The sequence below is a fragment of the Leptonychotes weddellii genome, chromosome 3 (assembly GCF_054177405.1).
Source record: "Leptonychotes weddellii isolate Sample4059 chromosome 3, ASM5417740v2, whole genome shotgun sequence".
Lineage (NCBI taxonomy): Eukaryota > Metazoa > Chordata > Mammalia > Carnivora > Phocidae > Leptonychotes > Leptonychotes weddellii.
Genome location: NC_138371.1, coordinates 153975395 through 153990110, shown reverse-complemented (window position 1 = coordinate 153990110; position 14716 = coordinate 153975395).

The window sequence follows — 14716 nt, the reverse complement described above, 5'->3', positions numbered from 1 at the left end:
CTGGCATACGACCCTGTGTGGAGTCTCTAAACCCAGTAGATTCCTGTGGTTTGCTCCTGTGCTGCTTCTCCCGGGGGAGGAAGGGGAGTCTCCCCGGCTCTGCCACTTGTGTCCCTGCTCGAAGTACTGTGGTCTGACTGTGCCACAGATCACAGTTTATGGCAGCACCAAGCTGAGAGCCCACTCCTCGGCTCTGTCTTTGCAGCCAACTTCCCTGCTCCGATCCCTGGGATCTCTGCCACACTCAGGTACCCCTGGTCTTTCTGTTACCCCGAGGGTCCTGAGACCGCACTGTCCCAGTGAGGGTTCCACCTGCCACTTAGCCCCTGGAGTGACGTCCTTCAGTGAAGTGGACTTCTAAAAGTTCCAATTTTGTGCTCTGCTGCTCTATCACTTGCTGGTAGCTGGCTGACGGAGGCTCCCTCCCCCTGCAGTCTATCTTCCCAAATATCGCCTCAGATTCACTTCTCCACACATCCTACCTTCCAGAAAGTGGTCGCTTTTCTGTTCAGAGAGTAGCTGCTATTCTTTTCTTCGATCTCCTGTTGAGTTTGTAGGTGTTCAGAATGGTTTGATACCTATCTAGTTGAATTCCTGGCACCAGGCGAAATTTAGGTCTCCTACTCCTCCACCATCTTGCTCCTCTGAAGCTGGGACATCTTGATAGTTTTAGGGTGTGCTTCAGAGAGTGGGTTAGAGAAAGGAATAGGAAAGACAAGGAAAGAAAAGAGATTGGCAAAAGAACAAAGAAGAGGTAAATTATTTGAGATACTCAAGTCAAACAAATCCACCATGATGAACCAAAATTTATGACTTACAGGTCAGAAAATTACGTACCACAAATTTTCAAAGAAAATTTCTTTGAAGCCTCAATAAAATGATAAAATAACATGTTTTCACACATTTACACCATTACACTTTTACATCAAATAGTGCTAAAGAAAAGAAAGTATATTTTATGTAGGTCTTATTTATTAGGAAAGTTCAGAGGTCACTTGTGGATCACAAACTAATTTTGATCAAAAGGAAAAATTAACCTCAGCAAAATAGATCAATCTTCATTAATGTTTGCAAGTTACTTAGTGTATAATCAACTTTGCAAATTTGATAAAAAATTTTATAAACAATTAGAATAGAAGGTATTTCCTACTTTTAGGGTATAAAATATTTATATCAATGATTTTTTAAAAATTAGCATCTATTGTTCCTGTTAATAGTACATCTAGAAATATTCACAATCATTAGTTATAAGATACTTTTATTCAGCTCCTAAGAAAGCCTTAAATTAATTAATAAATAACTGTCTCCTTAAGTCATCTGGTGTTTATAGTGGTTGAAGAAAATAGTAATGTATATAATTATATTAAAGGATTTGATAAATGCAGCTAAAAAGCTGATTTGATTGACTTGATTTGCAACACATTGTGTAAATATGTATGATTTGGAGAAGTTGAGTAATTTATCATTACTTCACTTTATTAGAGTATTAAACTCAGCAGTTATTAGCTTCAAACTTCATTAATAAATTTGTATATACATGCATATTTTAAATAAATAAATAAATAAATAAATAAATATAGGATGGTTCATAATTTCCCACCTATTTGTCCTACCTGGTTTTCTGGTATATCTTCTGCCATTGATTTTTGCATCATTTATCTAGTTCATCAATCTATAAACTGGAGACCATAATTGACTCTTCCTATGTATTCCATCCCAGTTCTGACAAATTTCCTTTTTTAATAAGTCTAGAATATTTTCATTTATATCCTTTTCCACTAACTCCATTTTAATCAGAATTATTCTCACCATTCCTTTAGATAAATGCAATCAATTAATAGTCACCAGCATCCATACCTCCTTCCTCAATCCATTCACCCACTCCATTTTTGAAATTAATTTTCAAAATGTAAATCTGATCTTGTCACCCATCTCATTCCTTCACTGGTTTAATATTTTCCTTAGAATATAGTCCTAACTCATTAACCTCACTTTTAAAGCCCAACCATTGTCTCCTTTCCCTTGTCTTTCTTGCCATCCTTGTTTATGTGTGTTTCTTTTAGTTTCTCCAAAATGTGAGGATACCTTCGGTGTTGGATAGTATTGGGTTCACTCTGCCTGGAGCACTCTTCTCTTTCCTCATTACATAGTTAAATCTCTCAGCTTCATATTTCATTTCTTCAAGAAAGCTTTTAATCTGCACCCACTACTTAGACTGATATACATATATCTCCACATTTGACACTTACTAGAGTTATAGTTTTCCATTGAACTATGAGGTGTTCTCTTTACCTTTTTTTTCCAAAGAAAACAGAACATGCCTGTTTTGTACGTCATACATTCTAATACCTACTGGTAGAGTGAACACGTTAGGGACTCACATATTTTGAATGAATGTGTACATTTTAGATTGGGTCTATGTTTAAATAGACCTGCACCTCATTTAATGTTTATTGTGTGTGTGTATGAGGTTTTTTTGCACACAAACATTCAACAAATTCAAACTCTGTGTACTTGACAACTTCTTACCCTTAAAATTTGCAATAGCATAATATATATACAATTCATCAGTTCCTTTTTTCATATTATTGAATGAAAACAAGAAATTCATTTTTCTTAGTTAATCTTGTAATCACATTTAATATCTATGGAACATGAATAAATTTCTATAATAAATCAAGACAGCTTTAGTTGTAAACATGAGCGATTCCTTATCAGCAGTGTCATTAAAAAGGATTTCCAGAACATTCAAAATTACTGATTTCTTTATCAAAAATCTATGTAGAGGGGAAAAAAATCAATGCAATATGAAAGAACTAATAAGAATTTATTTTCACTTTCTTCGTCATGCACATGAGATATCAAAATTTTAAAGCCTAACTTATTTTCCAACAAACAGTAAGTACTAAATTGGAATGTGTCAACTCTGTGTAATTTTTCTTCCAAATGAAGTATTTTAAAATTCATTTTCAGCATATTCTTGTCTTCAGTTCCTTGATTTCTCTGTTACTTGATCACTTTTTCTTGATCTTTCTTTTTTTTTTTAAGATTTTATTTATTTATTTGACAGAGAGAGAAACAGTGAAAGAGGGAACACAAGCAGAGGGAGTGGGAGAGGGAGAAGCAGGATTCCCGCCGAGCAGGGAGCCCGATGGGGGGCTCGATCACAGGGTCCTGGGATCAACCTGAGCCGAAGGCAGACGCCTAATGACTGAGCCACCCAGGTGCCCCTTTCTTGATCTTTCTTTATGAATTTTAAGAAAGCTACAAAGGATGGACTTTGCTTCTGTGTGTACTATATTTAAACTTTGCATCTTTGCCTTTTTAGCCAAGTGACCCTTGGTAATTTATTGTACCTCTCTGTTCTTCTTTGTTCATGTCAATGAAATGGAGGAAATAACAGTACCTACCAATAGAGTTATTAATAGCATTAAATAAATTAATACAGTAACAGTGCCTAGAACTAAGTAAACACTCAATTCTTAGCATTTATTGCTATTTTTATTTCATTACATTGCTGAAGGAAATGGAAAATACAATAAGACAAAATAGAAGATATAATTAATAACTTTGCAAATAACTTTTTAACCAAGTTTAGGCTATTGCTCAGTATTGGGACTCATTCTTCATCAGAAATAACAATAATGAATGCAAAGTAGTATTAATATCTTATAAAATGCAAATAAACCATGGTTTTATTCTAAAAATACATTGAACTTTTTTTTTTATTTTTATACCATTCTTATGAAAGCCAATCATTCGGGCGCCTGGGTGGCTCAGTTGGTTAAGCAACTGCCTTCAGCTCAGGTCATGATCCTGGAGTCCCGGGATCGAGTCCCATATCGGGCTCCTTGCTCGGCAGGGGGCCTGCTTCTCCCTCTGACCCTCCCCCCTCTAATGTGCTCTCTCTCTCTCATTCTCTCTCTCAAATAAATAAATAAAATCTTTAAAAAAAAAAAAAAAAGAAAGCCAATCATTCTTTGGTAATGAATAGGAAGGAGGCATAGGATTTGGAGATAAGAAAACATGGGTAAGTTGTTCAGAGTGCTACCTCTAAAATCAAGTGGCTTGGGTGAAGCATCCCATTTCTGCCACTTGCTAGGTGTAAGCTCTTGGCTTCTGCTTTCTCACCTGTAAATTATGAATAAACAGAGTTAATGCTTTATACATTATTGTTAAGAAAGTATGTTCTTACATAAGCACAAAATAAATGTTCACTATTATTACAATTATTGTATATTAATGATGAAAACCACAAAATGGGAATCACAATAGACCACCAAAATATAATGGTTTTGATTTCTTAGTTGAAGTGTTTTTTCAAGTTCTAGGGATTCATCTAGTACAAATAGCTAAAGCAAACATGATAGATAAAATAATTCAGTTTTTAAGTATTCTTACCACAAAAACAAAACAAAACAAAAACAAAAGGGTAGGAGGGAACATTTGAAAGTGATGGATATGTCTGTTACATTGATTGTCGTGATGGTTTCATTGTTGCATGCATATCACGAAACTCATCAAATTGTATACATTAAATATGTTCTTTTTTTGTAATTTATTATACCTTAATAGAGCAGTTTAAAAAAGATTTCTCTGACTTGATAATATTACTTACTTAAATAAATATAAAATTTCCATTTTAACCTGAGTGTGTATCTCCACATACTATGAATGTAGGAAAGAATAATTCCTTATTAGGGCATGCTTTTTTCTACTTTGGTAGGTTTAACTAAGGTAAAATTTTGAATTTTGAATGGAAGTCCTAATAGTTCTATAGAATACATTCCATGAATACGAATTGTCCACCATACATTTGAAAATAAGCGAGGCACCTGGGTAGCTCAGTCAGTTAAGCCTCCGACTCTTGATTTCAGCTCAGGTCATGATCTCAGGGTCATGAGATTGAGCCCCATGTGGAGCCCCAAGTTGAGCTCTGTGCTGGGTGTGGAGTCTGCTTAAGATTCTATCTCCCTCTCCCTCTGCCCCTTCCCTGCATACGTGCTCTCTCTTTCTCAAAAAAGAAAGAAAGAAAGAAAAGTAAATTGAGAAACTTACCTGGTGATAACTCAGTAAGTTAGTAAAAATGACATCAAAGGAACTAATAATGAACTGACTATAAATTCTCCAAATGTGGACAGATAGTCGAATGAGTTTTGTGATTTTAGGAGAGATTTATATTAGCACTTTTGTAAGTTAGAGTTTGTAGGGAATAATCTTTAGTTGTTGAGAGATACTGACATTAACCTTGCTTTTCTAGAGATAATTTTTTATTATTACAAAAAGTAAGATTAACATTGTCTGATCCTTGCTTTGAGACAAGTGCATTCTAGATGGACTATGGCATCCACACAGAGGGAACAGTCACACATGCATTGTCACTTAAAAATGACTACATTTGGGACACCTGGTTGGCTCAGTTGGTTAAACATCTGCCTTTGGCTCAGGTCATGATCCTGGGGTCCTGGGATTGAGTACCCACATCTGGCTCCCAGCTCAACAGGGAACCTGCTTCTCCCTCTGCCTGCCACTCTCCCTGCTTGTGTGCACTCTCTCTCTGTCAAATAAGTAAATAAATAAAAATCTTAAAAAAAAAAAAAAAAACGGACTACATTTGTTCCTACAGACCTGACCATTTGGGTCTGTTATTCAACATAAACACCTAGAGAACAGCATTTAAATAGCCCCCTAAAATGTACCAATACCTGTTACTTCTGGGGTTTGTTACCTATTTCCTATAAGGAAACTTGTCATCAGAATAAGGAGCAACAGGTCCAGACTAACAGGAAGAAATGATTTCCTAAAATATAATACTATTTGTCATAGCATTGCTATGAAGTCAATTATTACCAAGTTAATTATTACCAAGCAGATGGAAAATTTGAAGTACAGAGAGGTTAATTGTCTAATGACACATATAGTTACTAGTTGAAGAGAAAAAAAAACCTCACTGGTTCTCATAACTAATAAATTAAAAGAGAACTACTGATTGCTTTCTTTATTTGACATATCTATTGCAATTAAATAACACTAGTTAGCACTATTCTTCCATTTTGCAAGACAAACATTTTTGAAGTCCTTGTCATTTAGAAAATTGAGTGTTTGGTATTATTTGAAGATATAGCTTCCAGGAATCTCAGAACAAAATAGTCCCCAGCAAATTACTCTTCTCCTTGGGGTCCCCAATAAGCTAGGGAAATAGTAGAATAGATTCAAAATACTCCTTTTACAGTTCTTCTTCAAGGGCCCTTTATCTTCCAGTACACAGTTCCAGAAGAAGCCTGATTGCTATGCATAGTGTATGCTTCAAGTTTAAGGGAAGCCTTATACCTACTCATAAATACAAAATGTAGTCCAAAAGGATAAATTTTTCCAAGGAAGGAAAGTTAACAGTATGACAAGGCAAGTCCAGACCAGCTCACTTACCCTTGCTACACTGAGGAGAAGAGAACAGTACTAGGTCACCCTGACTCTTCTAGATTTACTTACCACATAGACGAAAGGAAAGGAAAGGGAAGGGAAGGGAAGGGCAGGGCAGGGCAGAAGAAAAAAAAGAAAGAAGAGAGGAGAGAAATCACATGAGGTTGAATTATGCATTAAAAATTGAATGGGGGGGCTTATGTCTTTTAGTGACATAGGAAAAAAGTCCATTCATAAGGAAATCATGTTGTCTTAGGAGTCTCTAAAATCACCTGCAGGCTCAACAATCACCTGAAATCATAAGACTCAAAATACTCTTGCAACCATGGTTATATTTTATCACAGTGAAAGAATACAGATTAAAATCAGCAAAGGGAATAGGTAGAGGTACATGGGTTGAAGGTCAGTAGAACCCAGAGGCAAGCTTTCCAGTGTCCTCTCCCAGGGGAGTCACATAGATATGCACTCAATTTTCTATCAACTATGTATGGCAAAATGTATGAAGTAATGCCAACCAAATAAGTTCTCCTGAGCCTTGTTGTCCAGGGTTTTTTAAGGGATTCACCCATGAAACTGACTGAAATTATTACAATTTATGTCTAAGCCTTCCCCTGCAAGTTGCATGCCAATAGATTCTAGAGTTCCAAAATAATTACATCGCACCCGTAGTCCTCTAGGTGGAGAGTATTCTTGATGCTTCCTGTTCTCCTATTTTCCCGGAATCCTCTATTCTTATATTTTCACTGAGTCTTTTCACGTCCTACAGATTTGTCTCTCCCTTTTATACTGTAGTTATTGGTATACCAGATTTTTAAAATGATGAATATATATGTCAAGATGATTCCATTCTTCAGAGTTAATTTGCCCTGTTCATTTTTCTTTATAACTCAATTTTTAAAAATATCCTCTTATTATTGATGCTAGAGAAACTGCTACAGTGTTTGAAGTTATTGAAGAAAAGCATATTAGAGTGACAAGCAGTGGCACACACCAAAGTGAAGTTGTCAAATAGAAAGTCAAAAGCCAACATTAAGTAAATAGAGACTGAGAAACAAAGTTATAACCAGCTTTAGATACATCCAAAAAAAGAAGAGACCAAAATCAAAGTGTTGAAAACAATGTCTTTGCTTTTGCTGTTAAAAATTCTATCATCTTCACACAAACATTCAATTAACAGCATGATGACAGCCGTTGAGGGGTATCTAAGTCTGGAAATAGAAACTGAGTTCTATGTGTTCAGTTTAATAAGACTTTCAGAGTTTTAAAATAATATTTCAAAGATAATATAGTTAACAGAAAAATCAAGTTATGCAAAAAGGGCTCACTCTCTCAAATTGAATATTTTTCAGTTATTTTTTTCTACTTAAAAACTTTTAATGTATGTTGGTAGTAATTTTCACACATGAAGAAGAAAAAATTACTTTAAAAGGAAAGATGATATTAATTATTTCATAATAGTTAACATATTTGACAGTTTTTTGCCTTGAAGCCTATAAAACAGAAGTCAATAGGTAAAATTACAGAATTGTCTCAAAGTTAAATAATATAGCAAAGGACATAACATGAAATTTTAAACAAGAATTTCGGTCTCTTTCCCACTCTATGTATCTATGTATATATGTATGTATATATTTGTATGTACATATATCAGATATATAATATAATGTAATTGGAATTTTTACATACATTTTCTTAATGGATCATCAGAACAATAGGAAACATTGGTTTTAAATGTTAAAATATTGCTTCTAACACTTATTATGTATGTGACATTCTGTCTCCTCTGATGAAAAGGAGAAAATAATGTCAACCTTTCAAAGTTACTAAAATGATAAAAATAGATAATCTATGCAAAGTGGTTATTAAAGTATCTAGCTTATGGGAAGTTCTCAAAAAATAGCAGATGTGATAGAACTCATTTACTGATTACATGTTATGTACTAAACAGTATTCCAAGTAATTCACAGAAATTAATTCACTTAATCATCACAATAACCTAGAACTTCTGACATTTCACTGCTTTCTGAATGTATCTGAAGTAAAAATAAAAACCATTAATTCTTGCACAAAACCAAGGGTATTCATACATTTTAGTAATCTAGTCAATAATCAAGATCTCTGCAAGAGAGGCAGTTACAGGTTCTGGAGCCAGTATGCTTCAGTTCTAATTCTGGCATAAATACTCATTCAATGAAGCTTAATTTATTTAACCTCTTCTTCTCCCATAAATTACGTGTAACAGAGTGATGAGTTAATATAGTCACAGTTCCTCAACATTTTCTTATGCCTTGTAGGTACTCAATAAGTGGTATTGATTACTATAATTATTATTACCAGTAGATGCTAGGATCTGAGTGTATTTATCAGCATATTAACATAAGGATATCTATTCTGATAGGGCAAAGTAAGTATATTAGCAAATAACGGTACAACAAGTTGATATGGAAAAGGATGTGTGAGACACATGAGAGATAAACATAAGAGAATGGGAAGTTCTACTGAAGGCATCAAGGTTAGGAATTAGGATATCAGGACAATTTGAGAAGCGAGAAAAATCACAGGGTTTGACAGAATCTGAAGTTACTGGGGAACTTTATGTAGTAGGGAATAGCAAAGTAGAATGGACATTTGGCAAGATACAAAGCTTGTAGACACAGGAAAGAGTTAAATCTTGGGAATCACTATAGAGTATAGTGAAGACTATCCTTATAGGCATTTATATGCCAGTGATGTATTTTTATGTAGGAAATTATGTAATCAATACTTACATTTTCAGAACTTCATGTGTATGATGTAAAAGATACATTTCCAGAAAGATGAATGGAGGAAGATTAATAATAGAGGCAGGGAGAAAGTTTGACTGCATGAGATAAGACCTGGAGTTTACCAGTGAAAGTGGTAATAGAAAAAATGGAGAATGTATTTTAAATTGTGTAGCAGTGGAGTTGAAAGTTCTTGGCCAATAATTGATGGCTGTGTTATGGTGAGGAGGAGTTCTCTAAGATGGTCCCTAAATTTCTCTTGTTGATGGGTGAAAGTAGATTGTATCACACACCGCTTAAGCGATTTGGGAGAAGCAGGTTAGAGGATAAATAAGTGCCTTGACATACAGGTTATGAAAGTAGCTTCTTGTAGGCTATATGCCTGTAGCTTGGGGGAACAGTCTGGCCTGGAAATACAGGTTTTTGAGTCATCGGCAAATAGAAAAGCCATGAAAGATGATGAAATCTTGCATAAAGATGAGAAGGGAGGAAAGATAATTTACAATATTTATGTGATACTGGGATTAGTGCTAAAATGCCACTGATGTTCATCCAAACTTAAATCTCCTGAATGAAGCATTCCCTCGCTTATGCTCTTGGGCTGTACCTTTCTTAAATCTACATGACCTATGAAAGTGCAGCTAATCTTTAGAAAAATAAATGGAATAGTTTCATTTTTTTCTAACATTTGCCACTGGCATTTAACATTTTGGCTTTAAATTTGAACTTTATACAAAAAGTGTTTTTGTATTGTCTGTGTAACATTGTTTTGAAAATGAGATACATTTTAATACAATTTCCAAGTATATTTTAACACTTAAGTGTATCTGAAAAGCAGATTAACACAACTGCCCCAATAACTTTCATTTGGACCTCAGATTGAAAGAATCAACTCTTGGACTCAATAGCAACAAAAAAGAAAATTTGGGAAGATCTGGATAATCTAGAAATAAATCATGAGAAAAGTGATGAATAGCAATCTGCTTGCTTTCTTTTTAAAACCAATTTAGATAGAAGCTGCTGAGGTCAGGTCTATTTTCCCCATACAAAATGATGAGCTATTTTAAGCACACTTCTCATGGCTCATTCATATTCTTATTGCATTCATGTTCACAATTGCTAGTTGATTGATCACCTGTGGATATATAACAAAGTTAAGTGTTCCAGATCTTGAAGATGTATATCTGCTCTAGGCTACAAACTGCCACCTAGAAGTTGTTTCTAAATCCAAACAAGTGGGGGCGCCTGGGTGGCTCAGTCGTTAAGCATCTGCCTTCGGCTCAGGTCATGATCTCATGGTCTTAGGATCGAGCCCCACATCGGGCTCCCTGCTCAGCCAGGAGTCTGCTTCTCCCTCTCCACTCCACCTGCTTGTGTTCCCTCCGTTGCTGTGTCTCTCTCTGTCAAATAAATAAAATCTTAAAAAAAAAAAAAATCCAAACAAGTATCTTAAAATGCCATGTATATCCCATTAAGGTGATGATGATAGTTTTCCTTATCTATCACTTGTGAAGCCCTACTATATACACTGTAGCATGTGTATACCATTCTCACAACAATGTTACCACATTTGTTTTACACATATTACAGATGTAAAGTGTGAGAAGTGAAATTGAAGTTGCTTAGTGTTCCCGTCTAGTAGTGTTCCTGTTTAGTAAGAGCCAGACCAGAATACAAGCCCTGTTTCCAAAGTCCAGAATATTTCCATTATGCCTTTTATGTACTTCACATGTAAATTATCTAAAATAAACTTTATCCTTCTCAGGATAAATGAATGAATGAATGAATGAATGAATGACACTGCTACCCACCCAATTATCAACCAGTAATCTGAGGCAGCCTTGATACCTGCTTTTCTCTAACTCTCCCATCTCCTTGATACCTGCTTTTCTCTAACTCTCCAATCCAATCTTTTATGAACAAGTCATGATATTTTACCTTCTAGAACATGAGTGGCTTCCTTCCTTCCTTTTCAGACCTGCTGTTTGGAGGCTAGAAGAGGGACCTTACCTCTTCTTTATTTTATTCCTATCCTAATTGCTTTCTCTCCCTCTAATAGGACACTATTACACTCCATTCTTCACACTTACATTAAAATAATCTTTATAGGGCACCATTTCTAGTCCTGACACACACTCTCACTATGTCTTGACCCCCAAACTTACATGATCCAGTTTCACTAACAACTTAGTTCATATTATAGTTTCATGCAAAAGGGCTCACTCTCTCAAATTGTCATACTCCTCCTTTGTTCATGCTGTTCCATTTACCCTGAGTATAATTTCCCCATGCTTCCTACTTGCACACATCTACTTACATTTCAACATTGAGATGAAGTGTTCCATCATTTGTGAAACTTTTCTTACCTCATACTTGGCCTCAAGGGGAAGTAATCACTCATTCTTATTTGCCTTGTAACTATTCTAACATTCTTTATAAAATATTTATATTTTAGTATCTGTCCTGACACAATTGCTTATACATTTCCTGAAAAGAGATTTTTTTTCTGACCACCTAGCATAATCTTTGGCTATGGAAATAATTAATTAGATGTTCTTGAATGAATGAATGAATGAATGAAGATATCTTCATTCCAGGTTAGCCTCACTTTCATTATTCTTTCTATGGGAATACTTATCAGCATTATCTCTTTCTTTGGAAACATGTACATACAATAATTCCTGCAAAATTATTTTTATGTTATCAGAGGGAATATCAAGATAAATGTGTCTTGGATCCTTCAACAATTTTATGATATAGTTAAGGTTTAGATATGTCTATAACAAAATGTATCAAAACAAGACTGATATACCTCATAGATAAATAAAATTATTATCAGTAGTAAAATAATAAATGTAGATTATATGGCAGTGGATAGGTGGAAATGAAAGTATATTTGTTGGAGGTGTTACTACATACATTGTCTTGAAAAAACAGATTAGCCAGTTGGATATATGAGGCGAATAATATTGGGGCACCTGGGTGGCTCAGTCGTTAAACGTCTGTCTTTGGCTCAGGTCATGATCCCAGGGTCCTGGGATCAAGCCCCACATCAGGGCTCCCTGCTCAGTGGGAAGCCTGCTTCTCCCTCTCCCACTCCCTCTGCTTATGTTCCCTTTTTCGCTGTGTCTCTCTCTGTCAAGTAAATAAAATCTTTAAAAAAGGGGGTAGGGAATAATATTGATCCAGGGACAAAGATAAAAAAAAAATCAGAACTAGGCCGGGAAAACAGGTAATGGAAAAAGATCTAGTAAGACTGCATAGATGTCCAATGCAGTGAATTGGAAGACAAGTTTAAAAAATTCTTAGGGTTAATTTTGGAAAATCTTGAATTGTAGGATGGGGAGTTTGGACTTAATCTTGTACATATTCAGAAGCCATCAATGGTATTGGATGAAAACAGTGAAAAGATTGTGTGTTTTTGTTTTTTTTTTTTTTAAAGATTTTATTTATTTGACAGAGCACAAGCAGAGGGAGAGAGAGGGAGAAGCAGGTTCCCTACTGAGCAAGGAGCCCGATATGGGACTCGATCCCAGGACCCTGGGATCATGACCTGGGCCGAAGGCAGCCACTTAACCGACTGAGCCACCCAGGCGTCCCGAAAAGATTGTGTTTTTGTTTTGGAATTAAACAATTTCATAACACTGAGTAGAGAAAATGGAGAGAAGAAAAACAGGAAATTGAGTAATCTTGGTTCATTATTGCAGTAGACTAGGCAAGATTATTGGGACTTAAGTGGCATAGTGAGAATCGTAATAAACAGCAGGATAATTGTAGACAATTAATGAAACTGAATTGATGTTTTGGATATATATATATTGAATATGAAAAGTGAGAAGAAGTGAAGATACTGTGATTTTCAGCCGGTCCAACAATTAATTATTGATCACGTATAAGTGAGACACACTGTTAGCTCAGAGAAATATAGATGATGCTACTTATCAAAGCCAGACATATAAAAAGAATGATGAGTTGAAATGAATGATAAACTGAGATTTTAATATTTTGAATTTTAGGTTCAACAGGATGTTCATGTCAAGTAAAAAATTAAAAAGTTAGGTCACAGATAATCAATTTGCATCCAGGACATTTAACAGCACAACTTGCAAATATATGATTTGGATAAATGGCACTTTCTACCGATTTCCTTTAATTAAATAGAAATTATAAAAGACATTGTATTTGAAGTTTTACCAAAGAAAACAAGAAAAGTACAGTTAAGTTTTATGTCATATGTCCTTGATAGTATTTATTTTAGATTTTAAAGTAAAATATATCAAAATGTGAATGAAAATGATTATGAAAAACATGAAACCGTCTGTCTAAGAATTCCAAGATAACTAGTCTAATAAATATTGGACTAGAAGAAATTATAAGAAGTTGAAATACCATGGCATAAAAGGTTAAAACCTTTCCACAATGCTTCTTCACTAAGTGTTGCAAGTTTTAAGCATCTATATTCTGTTTCTCTGATAAACCCCATAACTATTATACTTTCCCCAGACATTATCTTTAGGCCATCTATTTCTGATAACCAAGTGATCTCCTCCCTCTAGCCCTACACACATCTTACTTTACTGTTTTGGTCACCCATTTTGTGACCAAACTGTCTATAACATGTATCATCTCTGCTAAATATTAGAATGTCATACTCCTCCTTTTTTCAAATAGCAATAAAGCTTTCTATGTATTTGTTTGTTTTCTTGTGGTTTTACTTCATGACCCTCCATAAAGGAAGTGTTGAAATGGAAATAAGGTACCAAATGACATATTCTATGTTAGGGTCACTTGAGTCTGCAGGTGAAATACACACGTGTAAATATCATGTAAGTAGCTAAAGTTCCATGTGGAACTTCATATTTTGACATATTAATTGATACATTTTTTGCAGGATAATCCATATAAGTAATACTGTAGCTCTTCATCCATTTGCTCAAACGTACTTATTATTTCAGTGAGAAAGTACACAGGATAGAACTAAAACACTGCACTTTTGAATTTTAAAATATAGGGCTTAATTTCATTATAGACATAATCATCTGGAACTCAAAGCTTTTTTGATTTGCAAGAACTAAGCTCCAGGTATGGGGGAAAAAATGCCATAATCTTAAAAACCTGATCTTGCAATATTAAGGGCAAGTTAATGGTGGATTAAGGATATATCATCCTTCAGCTACACACTGAGTAGGGACATTTTGACTTTGCATATAGCAATAATTCTTATGCTTTACATGCAGGAAAGAAAAACTAAAAAAATGGCAAATTTAATTAAGAGGTTTGAAGTAATATTTGAAATTTTCAATTCTTTGAAGGCTGGAGGAGGATGCTTCTACCCTCACTTATAAAATTTTAAAGTTAATTCAATTGACTTAATATCAAAGAGTAAAATAACAACAAAACAATCCCCCCGCCTTGGGACACCTGGGTGGCTCAGTCAGTTAAGCGTCTGCCTTTGGTTCAGGTCGTGATCCCAGGATCCTGGGATCAAGTCCATCAGTGGGCTCCTTGCTCAGCAGGGAGCCTGCTTCTTCCTC